This window comes from Asparagus officinalis, chromosome 7, assembly GCF_001876935.1.
Source record: "Asparagus officinalis chromosome 7, Aspof.V1, whole genome shotgun sequence".
NCBI lineage: Eukaryota > Viridiplantae > Streptophyta > Magnoliopsida > Asparagales > Asparagaceae > Asparagus > Asparagus officinalis.
In genome coordinates, this window is record NC_033800.1 from 81,571,247 (window position 1) to 81,594,565 (window position 23,319).

The window sequence follows — 23,319 nt, forward strand, 5'->3', positions numbered from 1 at the left end:
TGGGAGAGGGGGGTGTGGTTGGTGGTGTGGTGGGGGGTGTGTCCCTAACACCACTCTTGTAGAAATGTGCTTCTTTGGTCATTTTTCTCTACAACTTTGGTTAATCCGTCTGCAGTTTTCGCAACAGATTTGATCAACATTATACAACTATGGTATGAAAAGTCTGCTGAATTCTCAAACAAAGCTGCGATGTCGTGAATCTTGGACCTGTCATTACTCAGTTAATGAGCTATGAGAAGCATCGGATTAAATGCTGTTAAAAAAAATATCTCGTATGTGGTCTCCCATCAGTTCACGAAGGGCATGTTAATCACCTCTCATTTTCAGTTTATATTTAAACCTTCTTTAAAGTGTGTTTTTGTTCCAATCAACCACAGGTAGCCAAATCTTCATTAAAAAACTGAAAATATCCTTAAATATACATGTTTAACGTTTATAACTTATATCCAAACAAGATCTGCTCATTAAAAAGTGAGTCAAGATTTTTAGTGCGAGTTATTTTTAAAGTGTGTACTTGGGTTTCTAGTGAAAATTTTGCTTGAGAGGTGGTTGACTGGAATAAAAATCAACTTTAAAGGTGATTTACATAGAAATTAAAAATAAAAGATGGTTTCTATAAAATGACTCTATATTTAAGGTGGTTTCTTAGGGGAAAAAACCGGGAAGATATTATGTTTTGTTGCCTCATAAGAAAAAGTATCCGGTGAGCTGTCCCTACTCCTGAATTTGATGATATGGTGTTCCTAAGGAGTATACAACTGTTTACTTTAATTAATAATTAATTTATTTTTGCATGCACCTGCTTCTTCCTCCACCGCCTCTCTCCCTTCACCTTCTCTTTGTTAAATTATTAAAGTGTATTTTTTTGTTTCTTTTTTTTAGCTTCTATTTTTAAACCAAAGTTCCCAAAAAGGTTGCATAGTCTGCATAGACGTGCAAATATTTCCTCAGACCAGATGGAGATTGGCCCTCGAGTGCAAAGGCATAAGGGAGCTTGACTGCAAGGCCCACCTGTCGAGCAGGGACGAAAATCAGCCTTAGTGATCAGACGGTGCCGAGTGGAAGGGCCATCGCTCAACGGATAAAAGTTACTCTAAGGATAACATGGTGATCTTCCCTATAAGTTCACATCGACGGGAAGGTTCGGCACATCGACGTCGGATTCAAACGTGTTTGATTATATATCAATACATAAACCCAATGCGAACAGGAAACCAAAGTTCAGGCCCAGCCTGACTCGCGGTCGACTGTAGAACCACGTGCGGTCGACCGGATCTAACGATAGAAACTAATTTTTATTACAGGGTTTGGACAGTCGACCGTCGTGCCACTCGCGGTCGACCGCGAAAAGTCCAGAGACTTTTCTAGCTTGCGTGCATGTTTGCGGTCGATCGCCACGCCACTCGCGGTCGACCGCTGGAAGTCCAAAGCTGTTTTTTGTTAATTTTACTGTATTCTCTTTAATTCTCCACCTTGGTGAAGTTTTCCCAAAACTGAGCCGACCCCAAACGAAGAGCACCAATGCGTCGTCTCTCCAAAATCGGTTGTACCAATCTGGTTGCCTACGTACCTCCTTTCCCAAGGGATCAAGACACACATAGTTCATCCAAATGGCTGTCAACGACCTTAAGAATCATGAATGTGCAACAAGTTTCGACAATGATCAAACTTGTTGCTCGGAACCAGCTTAGTGAGCATATCCGCCGAATTATCCTTCATGTGGACCTTCACAATCTCTACATCATCATCTTTAAGAACGTTCCGAATGAAGTGATAACGAACTTCAATATGCTTCATTCTCGTATGAAAACCCGATTCTTCGCCAAATAGATAGCACTCATGCTATCATAATGAATAGTAATGGACCTCTGCGATCTACCAAGTTCCTTCAAAAGTCTCCGAAGCCAAATAGCCTTCTTCACAGCCTTCGTAATCGCCATACGCTCTGCCTCCGTTGTAGACAAAGTCACCATAGATTGTAAGGTGCATTTCTAACACACCAGTGCATGGGTCAAAATGAACACATACCCTGTCGTAGACCGACGCTTATCTAAATCTCCGGCATAATCTGAATTAGCATAACCAATACACAACTACCCGCCTCTAGTGTCCGGCTCATAAACCAAACCAATACTGAGCGTACCTTGAATGTACCTCAAAATCCATCTCATGACATCCCAATGATCCACTCCTGGATTGTGCATGTATCTTGAAACCATGCTCACTGCCTGTGATAAATCTGGCCTCATACATACCATCGCGTACATCAAGCTCCTAACCACGCTCGCATATGGAGTCTTCGACATCAACTCTCGATGTTCAACTGTCTTCGGTGAGAGGTCAGCTGAAAGCTTCAAATGGGCTCCCAAAGGTACACTAGCTACTTTCGTATCCATACTAACATGAAATCACTATAGAACCTTCTTTGAATAAGCCACCTGTGTTAAACAAATTCTGCCATTCTCTTTGTCTCTGCCGATCTCCATCCCCAAAATGCGCTTAGCCTCACCCAAATCCTTCATCTCATACTCCTTTGAAAGTTGTGCCTTCAACTCATCTATAGAAGACATGGAAATGGAGGCAACTAATATGTCATCAATATAGAATAACAAATAGATATACGTACCTCCTTTCAACTTATGAAAATACATGCAAGGATCAAACTAGCTCCGAGTGTATGAATGACCAAGCATAAAATTATCGAATCGTCTATACCACTGTCGAGAAGACTGCTTCAAACCGTATAGTGATTTCTTCAACCTACAAACCAGGTTTTCCTTCCCTGTAGCTCGGAATCCCAATGACTGAGTCATATATATTTCTTCATCAAGATTACCATAAAAAAATGCTATCTTCACATCCAACTGTTATAACTCCAATCCATATTGTGCCACCAAAGCTAACAAAATCTAAATCGAAAAAATGCTTCACCACCGGAGAGAAAACATCATTATAATCAATACCTTCCTCTTGTACATAGCCCTTCACAACCAACCTAGCCTTGAACCTCAATGGAGTGCCCTCAATGCCCTCCTTCTTCATGTACACCCACTTACAACCAATTGCCTTCCTCCCCTTTGGAAGTTTAACAAGCTCCTATGTATCGTTCTTATGAAGAGACTCCATCTTCTCCTGCATAGCCACCTGTCACGAATTAGCCTCCGAACTCTGCTCGGCCTCTTTGAATGTAGTAAGCACAAACTCATCGATACTCTCCACCGGAAGTGCATATACAACTACTATGTCGGTATACCATGCTGGCATCCGTATGTCTCTCCTCTTTCTCTGAACTGTAATAGAATCCTGAACCTGAGCCGTCGGTTCCTGATCCTGCACAACTGTACTCGTATCATCATGCTCACCTGGCGTCACCAAGTCAGCACTCTAATGGATACTATATCATCTGGATAATATGGAGCTGCATCGATCTTCACCACCTATGATATCTCCTCCATCGGGTTGCTCTCCACCTGATGAGAGCTGAGAAGCTTCAAGATAGAAGCCTCATTAAACGTGACGTCCCTACTCAGCACAATCTCCCTATCAATTGGATCTTAAAGCTTGTATCCCTTGACACCATGTTTGAATCCTACAAATATGGTCTTACTAGTTTGAGGTTCCAACTTATCAGTTTTCACATGATAGTATGAAGGGCACCCAAATACTTTGAGATGATCATAACCGTATGCTGGATCTCCCGATCACATCTCTATAGGGGTCTTCCCCTCAATCGCAGATGAATGTAGTCTGTTAATAAGGTGGTTCGCATATGAAAGTGCTTCAGCCCAAAAGATCTTCTCAAAACTACTATACGCCAACAAACATCAGATCTTCTCCAGTAAAGACCGATTTAACCTATCTGACACCCCATTTTGCTATGATGTATGACTAAATGTGAAGTATCTCTCTATGCCCTCGTTTCGACATAGCTGCTGAAAGGGGTCTGATGTGTGCTCATCACTGTTGTCGGATCGTAACGTCTTGATCTTTCTCCCAGTCTACAGTTCTAACCTCTTCTTCCACTCCACAAATATATCTAGAACTTCACTCTTCTTTGGCATGGTATACACCTAACAACGCCTAGAATAGTCATCAACGAACGTGATGAACCAATGTCGACCACCAAGTGATGTAGTCTTGGTAGGACCCTAAACATCTGTGTGCATATAATCCAGGATGTCCCTCGTCCTATGAATGGCTATCCCGAACTTTATCTTCATCTTCTTGCCAAGAACACAGTGCTCACAAAACTTAATTTTTTCACTCTTGACTTCCTTCAATAGCCCCTGCTTGCACAGAGCCTGTAGTTACTTCTCTCATGTGTGCCCCAACCTGTGGTACCAAAGTCTGCTAATATCCACCTCTGAAATAGCTGAAGCAACCTGGCCAATCTCAGTATTCCCCTTCAGATAATATAAGTTCCTACTACGGACCCCCTTCATCACCACCAAAGATCCCTTAGTAACCTTTGTTACAGCATCCTCAAAGATCACCTTGAATCCTTTTGCCTCCAAAGCTCCAACTAAGATAAGATTCTTCTTCAACTAAGGAATAAATCTTACCTCCTTCAATTTACGGATAACTCCGTCGTGCATTCGAATCCTCACGGTACCTATCTCACAAATACCACAGGATTGATCATTTTCCATGATAACAACACCTCCATCGAGTCTCTCAAATGATAAAAACCAATCTCGCTTAGGAGTCACATGATAAGTAGCGCTAGAATCAAGCATCCAATCTGATGCATCCAAGTGGTTCATCTTCAGAGTAATCAATAGAGAAAAGATCGAATCATCGGAATTATCGCCTTTCGTAATATTCACCTCATTGGCCTTCGGGCCCTTCTTCTTTGCTATTCTCCTTCTCTATGATCTTTGGACAGTCTCTATTCCAATGTCCTTGCTTCTTGCAGAATGCACATTGGTTCTTTCCTAGCTGGTGATGACCACTTGACTTTGACCTGCCTCTATTTCTACCTCTCAGATATGTGCTTCTTTCCCTCAAATTATAACGCAGGAAGTCTCATTATCCTTCCTCCTCAAATTATAATTCGTCAAAGCGTTAGTCACTTCACTATAAGTGATAGAAGATCTCCCGTTCAACAATGTAAACATAAAGGTATCATACTCCTCATCTGGTAAGGAGCCCAAAAGAATAATAGCCTTGTACTCATCCAATATATTCTCATCCACATTAGCCAAGTCCGACAACAACTTAGTATAGTTGTTCACATGAACTGCTAGTGAGGTGCCCCTGGATATCTGAAATCTGAATAACCTACACAGCAAGTACAATCTGTTCCCAACACTATTCGTAAGGTACTTGTTGTTGAGAATTTCTCACATCTTCATTGCAAACGTCACCCCAATCACATTATATTTCACCTCCTGTTCCAAAAAAAACCTGATCACCTCATAAGCATTCCTATTCATCTTTTTCCATATCGCCTCTTCATATTTTAGTGACATCTCGTGGACCATGATAGTCTCCCCTAAATTCTGAGCATTGAGCGCATCCTGAACATCGCTCATCCATAAACCAAAATTGATCTTCCCGTCATACTTCACCATACTAATCATAGTGTTCTGAAACCCAACTTGAACTGTACCCACCATCTTGCTACTTTCACCAACTTCTTCACCCATAATCACAAACTTTAAATTACAAAAAAAGATTCAAACTTTGAAAGGATTGAGGAATTACTCAACTGAACCCTAGATTGGATTCCAAATAGAACTCCTAACCTCACGAGAAAAGCGAGATCTTCAACGGCAACTCCAAACCCTACCTCCACCAAAGCCTAGAACTCTAAGAATCAAGCTTCCAAACTGAATCTTCTTCCACCTAATCCAAAATCGTAGATCTCAAATCTAAACTCTGATACCAATTATTATGCGCCTATGCGGAAGCGTGCTCGCATACCGAACAAATCTGTGATCACGGGAGAAGAGAACCAACCACACACGAGCATAATTCAATCCAAATACGACAAATCAAACCAAACACAGAGATATACATGGTTTGGCAATTTGCCTACGTCTATGGGGAGAGGATGAGAGATTCCACTAAATCAAGGAGAGTACAAAGGGGTTACAAACTCACAAAATCACTCACACAACCCCTAAACCAAATCTCTCAACTTGCTCACAAGTTCTCTCTCTCTCAATATGCTCAGTACAATCTAAAATCTCTATTTTTTAACCCTAGAAAAAACGTGTTTGATTATATATCAAAACACAAACCCAATGCGAACAGGAAACCAAAGTTTAGGCCCAGCCTGACTCGCGGTTGACTGCAGAGCCACGTGCGGTCGACCAGATCCAACGACAGAAACCAATTTTCATTACAGGGTTTGGACGGTCGACCGTCGTGCCACTCGCGGTCGACCGCGAAAAGTCTAGAGACTTTTCTATCTTGCGTGCATGTTTACGATCGACCGTCACGCCACTCGTGGTCGACTACTGGAAGTCCAAAGCTGTTTTCTGTCAATTTTTTGTGGATGTGAAGAAAGGCCCACCCGAATTGTTAACTATGTGAAGCTTGTGGGGCCACGAGTTGTGAAGAGGTCATGTGAAGGCCCAACCGAGATTTGGTTTTGTTCGTGCTTATAAATGCTCGCCGAAAACAATAGCCTAGGGTTGCGTGCAAGGTGGGGTGCAATTGAGGGTGTGCGGCTGCAGAAAGGAATTGTGCAGGAGTTTTTTGGCTGTGATTTTTTTTCGGCAGAAGAACATTGACAACGTCTGTGTTCAGGCAAGAAAGCAAGGGAAAAACCGGCGGTTTGCTGCTGTGCTTGGTGAAGAAAGACAACGGCCATCTGAGAGAGTTTTTGTATCCTTTTGAGAGAGATATTTGTATGAGAGGTTTGAGAGTTTGTGTGAGGGTTTAGATTGAGTAATTATAAACCCTAGTTATATCTCTCCCTCTAATAGTAGATCTCCCTCCTCCTTGCCCTGTGGACGTAGGCAATTTGCCGAACCACGTAAAATTGATTTGTTTGTGTTTGTGATCATTATAATAGTTTTTAGAATCCCTCGATAAGTCAGTCCTAGAACTGATGAGAGGAAGAGCCGATATCTCATCTTGTTGAGATATTCGCTTCAGATTCTTGTTTCCTTACCGAGACGGGAATTCTTATTGATCTTTCTCTCTTATTGTGCATCAGAAACTCTGCCAAAATTTCCGCTGCGCACAACAAGTAGTATCAGAGCCTAGATTCCAGATCTAGGGTTTGGTTGGAGGAGTAGATTAATTTGGAGGCTCGTCTAGGGCTTTGTTTGGTGATAAAGGTGAAATATTTTGGTAAAGACACTATCTTTTTAGTTTTGGATCTATTCTTTGTTCGTTGGTGCGTTGAGTAAGATGTCGGTGAAAGAAGGTGCTTCGGGTGTCGAGGGTGATGTTTCTGGCGCGAAGACAATTCAGAGTTTGAATATCCACTCTATGAAGATAGATGTTGAGAAGTTTAATGGCACAAACAATTTTAGATTATGAAGGTGCGAGGTTTTGGATGTGCTGAACGCGCAGAATTTGGAGGATACCTTGGAGTTAGATGACAAGCCAGATGACATTGAAGAGAAGGTTTGGAAGAAGATGAATCTAACGGCGTGTGGTGTGATTAGGTCTTGTTTGACTCAAGATCTAAAATATGATGTGATGAATGAGACTTCTGCAAAGAAGATTTAGGAGATTCTCGAAAGCAAATATCTGACAAAGAGTGTTGAGAACCGCTTGCATTTGAAGAGGAGACTTTATCGTTTTCAGTTGAAGAAGGGAACCTCAATTAAAGATCACATGAACACCTACACAAAGCTCCTTACGGATTTGGCGAATGTGGATGTCATGATTGAAGATGAGGACAAGGCGTTGCTGTTGTTGAGTTCCTTGCCCGACGAGGAATATGAGAACTTCGTCCTTACTCTGATTAATAGGAAGGCATCTCTTTCATATAGTGAGGTCACTGCTGCACTGGTGAATTATTAGCTTCAGAAGAAGGATAAGGATACTTCGACTGAGTCGGTAGCAGAGGCGTTGACCGCAAGAGGGAAGGGTCCAAACCGAAAGAATTAAAAGTCACAGTCTAGAGTAGGACATCCTATAATTGGAAAAGATCAGTGTGTTTGGTGCAAGGAGCCTGGTCATTGGAAGAAAGACTGCCCAAATCTCGACGAATGGATGAAGAATAAGCAGAAGGGAAAAGGGAAGCAACCATCAGAAGCAAACATCATATCGGATGGTAATATTTCTGACTCTTCTATTTATTCGCTTTCTATCAGTCCTACATAGAGCTATTCGGAGGAATCCGAGTGGATGTTGGATAGTAGTGCGACCTATCATGTGTGTCCTAGAAGGGAATGATTCTCTAGTTTTAAGAAGCTGGATAGTGGTGTGGTGTACATGGCTGATAACCGTGCATGCCAGATCCTTGGAATAGGAAGAATTCACATCAAAATGTTTGACTGGACTGTTAGGGAGTTAAATGATGTGAGATATGTTCATTCTTTGAGGAAGAACTTGATCTCGATTGGAGCTTTGGTTGGAGAGGGTCTGAATGTTCGAATTAAGGACATGGTTCTCAAGATTGTGGAAGACTCTTGGGTTGTGATGAAGGGCGTCAAGAGGAATAACCTGTATTACTTGATTGGAGGTATAGTGGCAGGTGGAGAACTGGCGACTTCTATTGATTCGACTAGACTGCGGCATTTGGGGCTTGGCCATTCCAGTATTAATTCCTCGCATAAATTGAAAGAGGGTGTGAAGACCTACAGTTTGAAGTCCAGTGAACATGTTGATGTGAGTAAGAAGACCAATGTGAAGTTTGGCACCTCTATTCACCAAGCTAAGGGTTGTTCCGGAGGTGTTCACGTGGATGTTTGGGGGCCTTCCAAGGGAGCATCAAGGTAATAGAATTTTGGTTTCCTTTATTAGTGGCTGTTCTAGACGTGTTTGAGTTACAACCAAATCCTCTATGGATAAAGTCCTAGTAGTCTCTAACAGTTTGAAGAAGTGTAAGGTGGACAGAAAGATGAAGGTACTTCATTCTGATTTTGAGGGGAGGTACAAGATGGACCTGTTTCTGTATTGGAGCCGAGCTCACGGCATTTCGAGATACTTCGTTAGAAAGAAAATCTTGGGGCAACCAGATAGGGTGACAAATTTGGAGAACCATGCCTTGCTGGAGGAGGATCGTTGTTTGTGGTTGAGCAATGATTTGTAGAAAAGGTTCTGGACTGAGGCTTCGATATATTTGAGTCATCCTATTAAAGAGTTGTCAACTGCTGTGATTTGAGATAAAAGTCTATTGGAAGATAGGTCTGATTGTGTCACTTTGGATGAGGCTTCGATGAGGAAGCCAATTGACTCTCAACAGGTGGAGAGTTTTGGACAGACCTTAGTTGTATTGCAGCAGGTGGAGATTGATGCTAATTCATATTAGGTGGAGATTATTCCATATACTCCAGATCATTCTGCATCGTTTGAGATTCCAGCTAAGGTGACACAGCTTAGAGATCATTTATATTTGGGTGCAGATGATGAGTTGTTTGATTCGAGTGTAGCTGGTAGACGTAGTTTGGATACAGCCATTAGTTCACCTCGGATGGAGGTGTTTGATATGTTTCAGTTTGAGGCCATTGAAGGTGCTATCAGCCGCAGAGTAGATGATATTGAAGAAGGGTTGCGAACTCTTCTATTGGATTGAGTTCGTTCGCGGCCATTTGGGTGAACTATGTGAATGCTTGATTCCTTGGGCAAGAGGATACGTATGTAGTCTTTATGATGCAGCCGGGTTGGATTTTCATGGGGGTGAGATCGATTTAGTGAGTTGATACCGATATTTAGAGAGTGTTTGCATTCTCATTTGGGTCTCGACTTGTTGTGGATTGAGTCCGTTGTCGTGAACTGTTTCACTTCGTACTGGACGCAACAAGTGAGACATTTGTTTTGGTTGGTGTCGGCTTAGTTTTAGAAAAACTTCGCCGAGGTGGAGAATTATAAACGTGATGGGGGGACCACACCCACCAATTAAAAACCTGGCCCACCCGATGTACATGTGCATTAGGTACATGTACAGCAGGTGTTTTTGTTCTTTTCGTGGACGTGAAGAAAGGCCCACCCGAATTGTTAACTATGTGATGCTTGTGGGGCCACGAGTTGTGAAGAGGTCATGTGAAGGCCCACCCGAGATTTGGTTTTGTTTGTGCTTATAAATGCTCACCGAAAATAATAGCCTAGGGTTGCGTGCAAGGTGGGGTGCAATTGAGGGTGTGCGGCTGCAGGAAGGAATTGTGCAGGAGCTTTTTCGGCAGAAGAAAATTAACAGCGTCTGTGTTCAGGCGAGAAAGCAAGGGAAAAACCGACGGTTTGCTGCTGTGCTTGGTGAAGAAAGATAGCGGCCATCTGAGAGAGTTTTTGTATCCTTTTGAGAGAGATATTTGTATAAGAGGTTTGAGAGTTTGTGTGAGGGTTTAGATTGAGTGATTGTAAATCCTAGTTGTATCTCTCCCTCTAATAGTAGATCTCCCCCTCCTTGCCCTGTGGACGTAGGTAATTTGCCGAACCATGTAAAATTGGTTTGTTTGTGTTTGTGGCCATTATAATAGTTTTTAGAATCTCTCGACAAGTCAGTCCTAGAACTGATGAGAGGAAGAGCCGATATCTCACATTATTGAGATATTCGCTTCAGATTCTTGTTTCCTTGGTGAGACGAGAATTCTTATTGATCTTTTTCTCTTATTGTGTACCAGAAACTCTGCCAAAATTTTTGCTGTGCACAACAAAGATGCCACATTTCCTCTGGTGAGCCTGCCGATTTCATCAAGTGCTCTAGGTTCATCTAGTTCTTCCTTGTCTTCAACATCTGAGGAGCAAATATAAAATGTAACACCTCATGTCGTCGAGATTGAAAATTAGTTCTATAATTAAAATTTCAATGATAAATGATGAATAGATCCTTTTTGTTTATTAGTTAAAGGAGCTCTGCATTTTAGTTATTAACATAGAGGTTTTTCAAATGTTTATGTATTAAAAAGCCTAAATGGGTTTTAAGTCAAAAGCTGTCAACCCGTTAGTTAACTCGTCAAGCTAAAAATTCCTATATAAGGCCTACAAAACCTAGAGATAAACATTTTTTAGATTCTAACACCTCATAGGACCAACTAAGTTTGGAAAAGGAAGAGGAGAACTGTTCGACGTACGTTCATCAACTTTGAGATCATATTTTCAGTAGAAAATCCTTAGGCAAGTACTATCTTAGTTTTTTTCCACTTTGTTCCTTAAATGCATTTGAATTCTCTATATTAAACATATTTTGATCTATCATGATTGTATCTTGTCTCACCTTTGATGAATTCTTGAGCTATATCATTGTTTTTGGTGAAAAACAAGCACATATGTCAATATTGACCCTAGAGTTATAAAAGTCTAATCAAGGCCAGTAGGTTATATTTCATATGCTAGGCTTTGGTAGTTTTATTTATCAAATTTTGTTCTACATGTGCATATAAGTTTTGATGATATTCTACAAGATTTTAAAAAATATTATATGAGAAATTATATTTTAATCGAGTCGAAGATCATGATATGTGTTTCTTATATGTTAGTTTCATGTTATCATGTTGAAAAAATGTAAATAAGCATCCCTAAGTTTGACATAATAAAGATACGAGAAAACCCTAAGTTAAAATCTAGAAAATCTGTTGAAAATCTACTTTTAGACGTCTAGTTAGAATTTTTAGATGTATAGAGTTCAGCTTAGATGTCTGGATGGATTTTCAGATGATTCTGTTTTGTTTTTCTAAAATTTGAGTTTTTGTAATTTGAAGATTAGATGTCTAGTTTCAATCTATCAGATGTTTGGTCCAAAATTCAAACTTTTGGTGAGATAATTCAGATGCCTGAAAATGTGCACAGCCTGTTTTATTTTGTTTCATGAGTCGTTTGTCTTCGTAACTTCTTCTATAACTTTTTGAAGATGATGAAACTTTATGAACATCTTTGGTAACATGTTTTGAGTGTATTCAAAATTTGTTTGATGTTTTTGAGTTATGTTCTGATAATTATCCAGTTGAACCAAAAAGTCCAAAAATATCGTTTTTTGTTGTTTGAATCTCAAGTCCAATGTAGACGGTCAAAGCATATTTTCACTGAAGATCCAAGAAGTGAACGCCCATGCGTAAACACTTTGAATGGGCCCAAAGTCAAGCCCACAACAAGCTGTAGCGAAGATCACCTGATGATTAAAGCGAACCTCGCAAAGCAAGTCATATAGATTCGACCAAGTCAGATACGTGTTGACCCCCCTGTAACACGCTTTAGATCAAGTCAAAAGGCGATATTAATTGGCCAAACCCAAAGTCAAATTCTGAGCTAAATTCAAACTCATAGGCGAAGTTTGCCAACTAACGAACTTTGCCCATATAGACTAAGTCATCAACTTCCGAAGAAGACATGCCCACGTTAGAAGCGACCCTTGCCCACGTCCGCAGCGACCTTTGCCCACGTCTTCAGCGAGCTTTATTAATCCAACGAAGTTCGCCCAATAGCCGTTTCAAAGCTATTTTCAAGGGGATAACTGCTCCCCACTAACACTTACTTTAATGGCCACTTAATTCACAATTAAGGAGACCATTAACTCTCTCTTTTAGCCTATAAAAGGAGAGGAAATCATCTACAACAAACACACAAGACAGAGACGGATATACACACACGCACACGCATATGCGTAGAGACATACGAGAGGTATTGTGAAGAGAAGATTGAGCTAGCTTCCAAGCGATCCGATCCTCATCAATAACAAAAAGACCTATCGTCTTAGTCGGTGAGCCAACAGAGTACAAGATCGATGATCCACCGGCACACAGAAAAGAACCCCAGAGAATTTTTTTTTCTTTGTTTTATTCTATTTTCTTTTGTTGTAATCTGTGTCAATTACAATCCAAAAGAATCCAAAACAGGATGACGACTCTGCTGGGGACTTCTTTCTCCTCCGACGAGAAGATTGTGTCGCACGCCGACACTAAGACCCTCGGGTCTTTTGCTGAAATGCTGGTCATTGAATTTGATCAGTGGAAGTTCAAGAAATTAATTTCCAAGAACAAAATCTCTACAATGAAAACTGTACGGAGCTATCGCAAAATTCACCATAGTGTAAATCTCAGGTCTAAAATGACCCCCGCATGTGAAAATCCCACCTTTGTCGAAGATTATTCGGGCTTTGTTGGAAGCCAAACGAACATCACCAAGGACGAAGGAATTTCGACTCTCACATCGAGCAAAGATCAAGATGTTATCATATTTGATCTCGGTCTTCAATCTTCGACTCCTCTAGGAGTTCGATTCAAAGTTTCTTGTGATGCTTGCTATGCTTCATAGACAGAAGCAAGGAATGGGGGTTATTCCTCATCCAAATTTCCTCAAATGAATAACATCATCGTCCATGATCCCGTTGCACAAACTTCTGACCAACGTCACCATAAGCGACGTTCACATTCCAAGGCCAAAACTAGCAAAGTTGGCACCAATGTTGACTTAAGAGGATTCATAACTCTGAAGAGAGTTCGCCAGTGTTAGCGTTGCGCGTCCCTTAGTGAAATAATCTTGGCAGTTCAAAAGAGTTGCCAACACAAAGAAACAATATTCAACCATCTTAGTCATGTTCTTGAGCTTTCAGAAGCTCGGACTAAATGACGACGACGCACACGAAAGAGAAAATTGCATTTGTTTACTGTCAACACGACAAGTATGGCTTCTAAAGACGACGAGGAAAGTTCACATAGCTCACCTGATCTAGTATACTCTCTTGGCATTGGATCCATTCTACCAGAAGTCGATGGAGTGTATCACAACACCATGCTAAGGAGAAGAGCAGCTATTCTTTTTGACTACTCCTTCATTCTAATGCGAACATCGCAATCTTCATCCCAGATAAATCAACCCGCTTCCAATGGAGCTAACTCCGCCATAGCATCGAATCCAAACCCTAGTTCAAGTCAAGAACGACAATGGGCAATAGACATGGCAGACCGAGAATACATTTTGACCCAAATGGCAATTTAGAAGAAAGATTCAGATGAACGAATTGCATGACTGGAAGAGATTGTTAAGCAACTTCTATTAGCCTCTTGCCCTCAAACAAGCTCTTCAAAAGGAAAAAGGCCACTTGGCAAGAATATTCTTGAAGACGATCAATAACAACAAGATGATGCAGATTCTGAACATGCAAGATCAGAGGCTACACTACCTTCAAAACCAAATTAGGAGGCCAAAGCCCTGGAAGACATTAAGAATCAGCTTAACATTTTTTCTCAATGAACAAAGCTCAAGAAGGTTGGAACCACCTGACCTTATCCTGTTGAATGGGATATGGTTCCCTATCCGATGAAGTTCAAGCCACCAACGCTTCACGCGTTTGATGGCAAAGGGTCCCCAAACCAACATATCTACTATTTCCATCAGCAAATTGGAAATGTAGTGGATAACGATGCTATTAAGGCATATCTTTTCATTAACACCCTTTAGGGGGTAACCTTTGGTTGGTTCCAAAAATTTGCCCGAGGGCTCAATCAAGTCCTCCGAGGATTTGAAATCAAAGTTCCTCTCTCAATTCCATGAGCAACAGTCCGATGTCACCATGGCCAAACTCCTTTCCGAGAAACAAAACGGGAATGAAACGGCCAGGGAATATGTTGAAAGATACCACACCTTGACATTGTGATGTCAAAACATGTCATTACCAATGCTACTTCAAACTTGTCGGCACAACTTCCTGGCACGAATTGAAGCCCACATGGGCACTGTTACTGCTCACACCTAGAAAGATTTGATGGAGCAAGCTGAGATAGCTGAGAAAACGTTAGAGGGTTTTAACAAATTTCAACTTTGCACCAACTTCAAGGACAACAAATGCAAACAAGGGCAGACGTCATAGCCAAAGGCCAAAGAAACTTTCGCTGTTGGAGTACAGAATGCTAATAATAGCTAACAAAAGGAACGAAGGAAGAAATTTTAGCATAGTTATTCATTCAAGGATGAACATACAGTTGCCATCTTCCACGTACTTAACAAGGAAAATTGTCTAAAGCTTCCAAAAGCTCAATGCCCGGAAGAAGTCAGAAAGACTAATGACCCGAACTACTGTCTCTATCACAGAAAGTTAGGAAACCCGACGAAGAACTATTACATCCTCAAGGATAAGATCCATACATTCGTTGAATTAGGAATTCTCAAGCTCAAACCTGAGCAAAAGAAAGTTATCGCTAACATAGTGACTCTCCAATTCGGTTCTATGTCAGAGATTTAAGCTCAAAATGGCGTTATCCCCATTCCTACCGCAAGAATGGAGGCGGTTAACTATCACCGCTAAAACCAACAAAGTCGAGGCTTAGTTCCTCTTACCACGACAAAAGGAGAAATAATGTGGGTACATCCCGACCTTCTTCAAGATGAAGATTGAACTCTTTAGAAGCCTAAGAGCAAGTAAAAGATGAAAAACTATAACACCACCTCCATGATCATTGAAGAAGAGTCCATGTATATCACTTCACTTATCGACTCGGATGGGAAAAAAGTAGCCATGACAGGGACAAGATCCGGCAAAGATTACCTGAGGGATTATAATCAGCCGCGAATGTCCAAACAACATGAACCAGTCAAGCAAAAGGAGACCCAGTTCAACAAAGCCCTACAGTGTCCTCTAAGTGATCCTAAGGCCCTGTTCAAATATGATATCATGGCACAATTGGCCACAATTGGCCAATATTTTAGCCTGCATCACCTTATTCGAACTTCTGCATTTGTCTAAGGATACAAGAGAGGCTTTGAAAGAAGCCCTGAATGATAGTGAGGCATTTCTCACCCACATGATCAAACCTCCTTAAGATGAAGAGTCCGAGCAATGCTATCAATGCTGAAAGCAAATGTTGCACATTACCTTCACCTTGGAAGATATGCTGGTCAAGAACCATCATCATAATCGAGCCCTTTACTACGCTAGGTATAAAGGGTTGTCAAGGATCGAGAGGACTCATATCGATCCAGACTCCGCACTGAGCATAATCCCACGAAGACTCTTAAGATTCTTGGGAATTCCACTTCATAAGCTCTCAAAGACGTCTGCAACCATACTTGGCTTCAACTCCAGTAGCAGTCGATCTCTTGGAAAGATACGACTTAAGTGTTAGATCGGAAACATGAAGAAGAAAGTGACTTGTTATGTCATCGACGTCGAAACACCTTACAATCTCTTGCTTGGACGACCTTGGAGCCACTCTAACTAGATCGTCCCTTCAACACTTCATTAGTGTTTCAAATACATTGATGAACATGGAGTCTAACAGAGAGTTGATGCTGAATGACATCCTTTCAAGGGGGTGGAAATCTACTTCACTGACTCTCTCTTGTATGATGAAAGTCAAAATTGTCCTCCCCAAAGATGAGGATAGAGGTAATGAAGCAGATGTTGAGCTAGATTTCATTGACGATTCGGTCTGGGAGATAGATCCACTTGTAATTACCCTAGAGGACCTCTATATCAACCAATCTGTCGAAGGTCAAGGTGATTGGATCTTCAATGAAGAAGAGTTTTCTTATGACTGCTCTTTAGGCTCTAAGTTTAAAAACTAAAGAGTCGAAAATCTGATGGCCATATTAGTCTTCAAACCAACATTGCACATGTCAATAAACGATTCATACCATGCTCACAAGCAGCTGGACAACTCGAAGGACGCCACCTTCATGGTTCCTCCTAGAGGGAACACTTCAAACCTAATCATCTTCGAAAAAGTTGAGTCACAATCACACTTATAGAGCTCTAATGAAGAAGCTAAGGTAGCGCCAAAATTTTCTCGAGATAGCTGACAATCTCAACAAATCATGGTAAAAATAGGATACAGTCTCACTGCAAAATAAAAGTTGAATTTTGATGGAGGACTACGAGTTCCTTTGATCCACTTTACGCCAGAAGGTGAAGTTTTTGATTATTACAATTGGACCAAACGAGGACTCGATTACATCTCTCTAGAAGTCGAGCCACAAGTAGGACCAACATCTGACAACTTCCTAAGTAGTTCTTCAGACACGTCTAACTGGGATTCTGACATCAGCCTTGGAATCTTGTGCATTGAATTCACGACCAACCTGGTCTCATACAACCTAACTACGGATCTCGATGAATCTGAGGTGTTTTGAAAATTCTGAAAACAATTCATGCGCAAAGTATTTTAGAAAACAATAGGAGTCGTGTTTTGAAACCAGAGAACCACCCACCGAAGATAAAATGGTCCAAATCAACATTGGTGACGAAATCATCCCAAAACCCATCTTTATAGGTGAAAGTCTATCATCCGCTAAAAAGGAGGAACTCATAGTTCTCCTCCAAGAATATATTGATGTCTTCACCTAGAGCTATGAAGATATGCTGGGTCTAGACCCTAGTGTGGGCGTACATCGTCTTAACATCAATCGTAGTGTTAAGCCAGTCAAACAACAGCAACTGCGCTTCCGTCCTAAATTGATGGAACAAATCGAAAAGGAAATCTACAAGCTCATTGAGTGTGGGTTTATCCGAGAAGAACAACATCCTGATGGGTTAGCCAACATCGTGGTAGTGATGAAAAAGAGTGGTAAGATCCGAATCTGCACCGACTTCCATGATCTCAACCTCGCTTGTCCAAAAGATGAGTTCCCTCTCCCTATCATAGACGTTATGGTCGATATTATGCATGGTTTTGAGATGATGTCTTTCATAGACGGTTTCTCTGGATACAACCAGATCAAAATGCATCCAGATGATCAAAAGCACACAGCCTTCAGAACACCTTTAGGAGCATAATGCTATACGGTAATGCCCTTTGGTCTGAAGAACGCTGGAGCTACTTACTAACGTGTCATGAACATGATCTTTCATGGACATCTGCGTAAAATAGTGGAGTGCTACATTGGCGACCTCACGATTAAAAGTTGCCATAAATAAGACCACGTTGGTGATCTAAGAACGGTGTTTAAAGTCATGCGGAAACACCAACTCAAGATGAATCCAACTAAGTCCTTCCTTGGGGTATCATCCGGTAAATTCCTTAAGTTTATTGTAACATCCACATGAGCACACATCGATCCCAAAAAAGTGAAGGCCATCCAAGAGATGCCACCTCCAAAGAGCCTTAAGGAGCTCAAAGGTCTACAAGGATGATTAGCCTACATCCGAAGTTTTATCGCTAATTTGTCGGGGAAATGTCAACCATTTCAAAGACTTATGAGAAAGGTGTTTTGTTTATCTGGGATAATGCTTTCCAAGAAGCTTTCAACAAAATCAAAGCTTATCTCACAAAGCCACCAGTGCTAGCCACACCAATATCAGGAAAGCCATTCTTGATCTATGTCAAGGCAATGGATCATTCACTTGGAGCCCTTCTCGCTCAGAAAAATGATAATGGCCATGAACGAGCCATTCACTACCTTAATCGGACTATGACTGGCACCAAACATTAGTATAACCCAGTCGAGAAGGAATGTTTAGCATTGGTTTTCGTGATCCAGAAGATACGACACTATCTCACCGGTCAATCCATTCACGTAATCTCAAAAGTCAATCCTCTATGGATACTCATGACGAAACCTGGGTCACTGAATTCCAGGTTAGCAAAATGGGCGATACTGCTATCGCAATACGACATGACATTCATATTGCAGAAAGCAGTTAAGGGTCAAGCAATAGCTGATTTTCTGGCAGAACACCATATTCCCGAGTCTTCTAAGCTCTATGAAGATATCCTGGATGAAGTCTTTGAGTCAAACACTATCTCAGACCACCAAATATGGCAGCTCTACTTTGACGATGCGTCATGATGCAACTATAAAATAGTAATCATTGTAGGAGTAGGGGTAGTACTAATTGACCCATATGGACATATCCTACCTCGGGCCTATTCATTGACCGAGCCATGCTCTAACAACGTAGCCGAGTATAATGCTCTTATAATTGACCTACAACTTGCTCAAGACATGGGTGTCAAATACCTTGAGGCTCATGGTGATTCTAAACTAACCGTGAATCAAATCAAAGGAGAATACAAGGTCTGCCACAACGACCTCATGCCTTACCATAAAGTGGCAACGAAACTAGACCAATCTTTCGAAGGCTTCTACAATAGCTACATAGCTTGCCTCGAAAACACCCATGTGGATGCTCTCGCGTCCCTTGTAGCCACACTCACCTTGGCACCTGAATCCACTAGGTCTATCACGGTGGCTAGCCATCAATTATGTTCCCCAGAGTATATCCTTGAAGCCAATGAAGTGCAGGTCAGGATAACTCACTTTGAAGGTAATGATTGGCAGTTCCCGATCATCAACTATGTCTTGCACGGGATACTACTAGATGATTTAAAGTAAGCAATCTTGATCCAAAGAAGAGCCTTATGCTTCTTCTATGATTCTACCACACAGACTTTGTACCGATAATCCTTCGACAGTATTTTGCTTTGATGCTTATCACCAAGTGAAGCTTGAGAAGCGTTATAGCCAGCCTATGATAGTGCGTGTGGGGCTCATCAACTAAGTCCCAAACTTCAAGACTGACTTCATCGTCTAGGCTACTACAGGCCGATAATGATAGTATATGTGGTAGCATACGCTAAATGATGTCACGCATGTCAAATCCACGTTGACTTTCTACATCAACCTTCGAAAGAATTACATTCGACAGTTTCCTCTTAGCCATTTTAAGCCTGGGGCATGGACATCATTAGGCCAATTAGCCCATCATCCACCAAAGATCATTGATTCATCTTGGCCATCACAAATTACTTCTCCAAATAGACCGAAGCTGTTCCCCTTAGAAACATTGATCGTCTAACTAGAAACATTGATCTTCTCGATCCCAAAATCTTCAACGAGTCATCAAGTTAACATCACACCTCTGTTTGACTCTAAAATATCCTAACCACTGTCATGTTAACATCACACCTCTGAACAGTGTCCACTTTAAGCATCATCTGTACTGTCATGTTAACATTACACCTCTAAACAGTACCGACTTGATCGAACCGTCATGTTAACATTACACCTCTAAATGGTTTCCCTTGATCTGACTAGTTAATATTACACCTCTGTCAGACCATTTTGTGGACCAGTTAACATTATACCTTTGTTAACCTCTTCTAGCGAATTTGACCGGTTAATATTACATCTCTGTCAAACTCGCTCTTATCAAAAATCGATTAGTTAACATTACACTTCCATCGATTTTCTACCTTTAAGATAATACCACACTTCCAAAAGGTAGTCGTCCTTTGGACTCTCATGAACCAACCGATTAACATTACACCTATATTAGTTATTCCTTTTTAGCACGTTAACATTACACCTCTATCAAAATTCTTCACTACTGTTATGTTAACATTACACCTATGAACAATACTAATCTTACAAACCTGATATGTTAACATCACACCTCTATCAGTTTGATTCGACCAACCAGTTAACATTACACATCTGTCAAATATCCACTCACTGCCATGTTAACATTACACCTCCGAACAGTGTCTGTCATGTCCCCAAAATGAACAACTTATTTTTAGATGCATGATAATGGCAACATGTGCATAAAGTACATGCTAAGCTTGCAGTGCGTTTCCATATTACACTAAACTTCATTTTAAAAGAAACTTTATTGACAAATAGAGAAGTCTCAGAGTAAAACTACATTATAACAAGTTCACTCTAATGAGTCATAAGACTTATTACATATGCATAGTAGCAAGACTCGTACAACTTTAACTTTCAGCATCAACACCCTAAAAGATCCTTCTCATGTTCTAAAGATCTGAGTTACAAATAGAGCTATCTAATTTTCATCTAAAAAAGATTAAAAAATAATGGGGTGAGTTTACACTCAGTGAGCAGAAAGCTTATCATTAGCGGATAAGACAAGTTTAAGAATTTATCAATACTAAAATTTAATAAGCTATCGTAAAAAAAAAACGATTAAGAAACACATAATATTTCGAATAAGAGGAATTTCCAAGAATAGATGTGATATTTCATAAAAGAATATTCACAAATTATGAAACAATACGAATAAACACTAAATGCCTTTAAAATCACAATTATCCATCTAAATCCATACATTCAAAACTTCCTCTATTATCACACTAAGGCTACAAAAATTATAGCCCAGTAGTATGAGAATGCACATCAAATAACTATAAGTCAACCCGGTGATAGAATGTACCTAACACTATCAAAGGTTGCCTGAAGGCCACTTCACTTTTGTCAAAACGGCCACTTTAATACTAGTCGGTACATTCAATACCATATGCTAGGATTAAACAAATCACTTCACTCCATAGTGGAGTTCTGAGGATTTTTGACATTTAAAACCCTTTTCTGTTCTCTCAAAGTATCACTCATAATTTTCACTAGTATGAAAAGCAATATAAATACTTAAACACTTTTATAAACTTTTCTCATATCAATTTCATGAAAGTAGAATATTCATGAACCTAAACGAATAAATAATTTATTATTTTTTTGTCAAACAAAACTCTTTAATAAATGTATTTGAACAGTAAATTTGAAATGATATATTTTCAATAATCTCATATACTAAAAAATTATTTACCATAATTTCTCTACACAAAAATAAATTATCATTTAAGTAATATATAATAGAAAACATCTAATGAGAAGAAATCTACTCACCTTAAAGGATTTGATCACACTTTGGAGAACTGTACTTAAGAACTCTACTCCTCGATTAAACCTATAAACATACAATACGTATAAACACTAAATATATCTAAACATAAATTATTATGGGTATGAAACTAATATTCCTGGTTGCAACGGGCTTTGCTGAAAAACTCATCTTATCTTTTATAGAAAAATGTGGGTCTTAAATCAATCACTTCTAGCTTAAGGGGCTAATATAATTTTTCCTACACCATTGGTTCTTTTATTGAAAAAGAGATTGGACTTAAAAGGAAACTAATCTAGCTGTAAGGATCTATGCCAAAAATTCTATTTTTCCCTAGTACATTAGCTCATCCCTCTGTTTCCTCAATGCCCCAGAACTCATTTTATTTGGGTTGGGTTTGATGACCAGATTAGCCATTGTTGGCAAAACCCTAGCTCAAGGATGGTCGGAGATCATCCGACGTTGTTGGAGATGACGCCGGCGGCCAGAAAGGTGTGAGTTTTTTATGCACGCAAAAGAAACCATCAAAGAATAAAGCTAACCTCTTAGAAGCTATGTCCTTTCCCTTCATTCTCTTTGTGATCTGTAGATTCTTTCTTACTTATTTTTTTTCATTTCTTTTTCTTTGTAGAATGGAGATCATTTGATTTATGGGGTTTTTTTAAAGTTTCCATGAATTTTGGATTTCTAAACTCCCATATTAATTATACTTACAACACACAATTACTCAATTTACTACCTACAGTTATGAAACTATTAATTAACTCAAAAAATGGAACTCTACATCCTCCCCACATTAAATACAGTTTTTTCCTCGAAACATTACGTACCTTGGTTCTCAAAAAGTTGAGAATACTTTTGTCGCATCTCATCTTCAAGTTCCTACGTTGCTTCTCTTGCAGAGTAATTCATCCATTGAACCTTCACATATCGAATAGTACATCTCCTAAGCACTTGCTCTTTATGATCTACAATACATTCTGGTTGCTCCTCATGTGTTAAGTCTTCCTTTAGCTCAATGAGTTCTAGTTCTATAACTTGATCTGGATCTCGAATAAATTTTCTCAGTATAGATACATGAAACACATTTTGGACTCCAGCTAATGAAGGTGGGAAAGCAAGCCTATAAGCGACTTCACCAACACGCTGAAGAATTTCATAAAAGTACCCTAAAAAGGGGGTGAATAGGGTAATTCCTAATCTAATCCAATTTTGATGCCAAACTAAAAACTTATAATGCCTCCTTGTAATATGATATACAATAAGAAATGTAAGGATAAGCAAGAGATAATAGGCGATATAAACAAGCACAAGATGTAAAGAGAGCTAGTGCACAAATGACAATCGCAAACACAAGATATGATCATGGAGTTTGGTCAACCCTCAACCAATGTCTCCACTCCTCACCTCGAGGAGATCTCCACTAAATCTCAAATACTACACAATAACGGTTTCCAAGTCCACTGATAACTTTTATAACTCACACAATATCAATCACACCAGCTACACTTCTCTAAGTGTTGGACTACCCGTGTCACCTTCCTCAAGTGTTTGGAATTACAACATCTCCCTAGAATTTATAACCAATCCACTCCTCTTGGAATTAATCCTGGTCTCTCCCTACC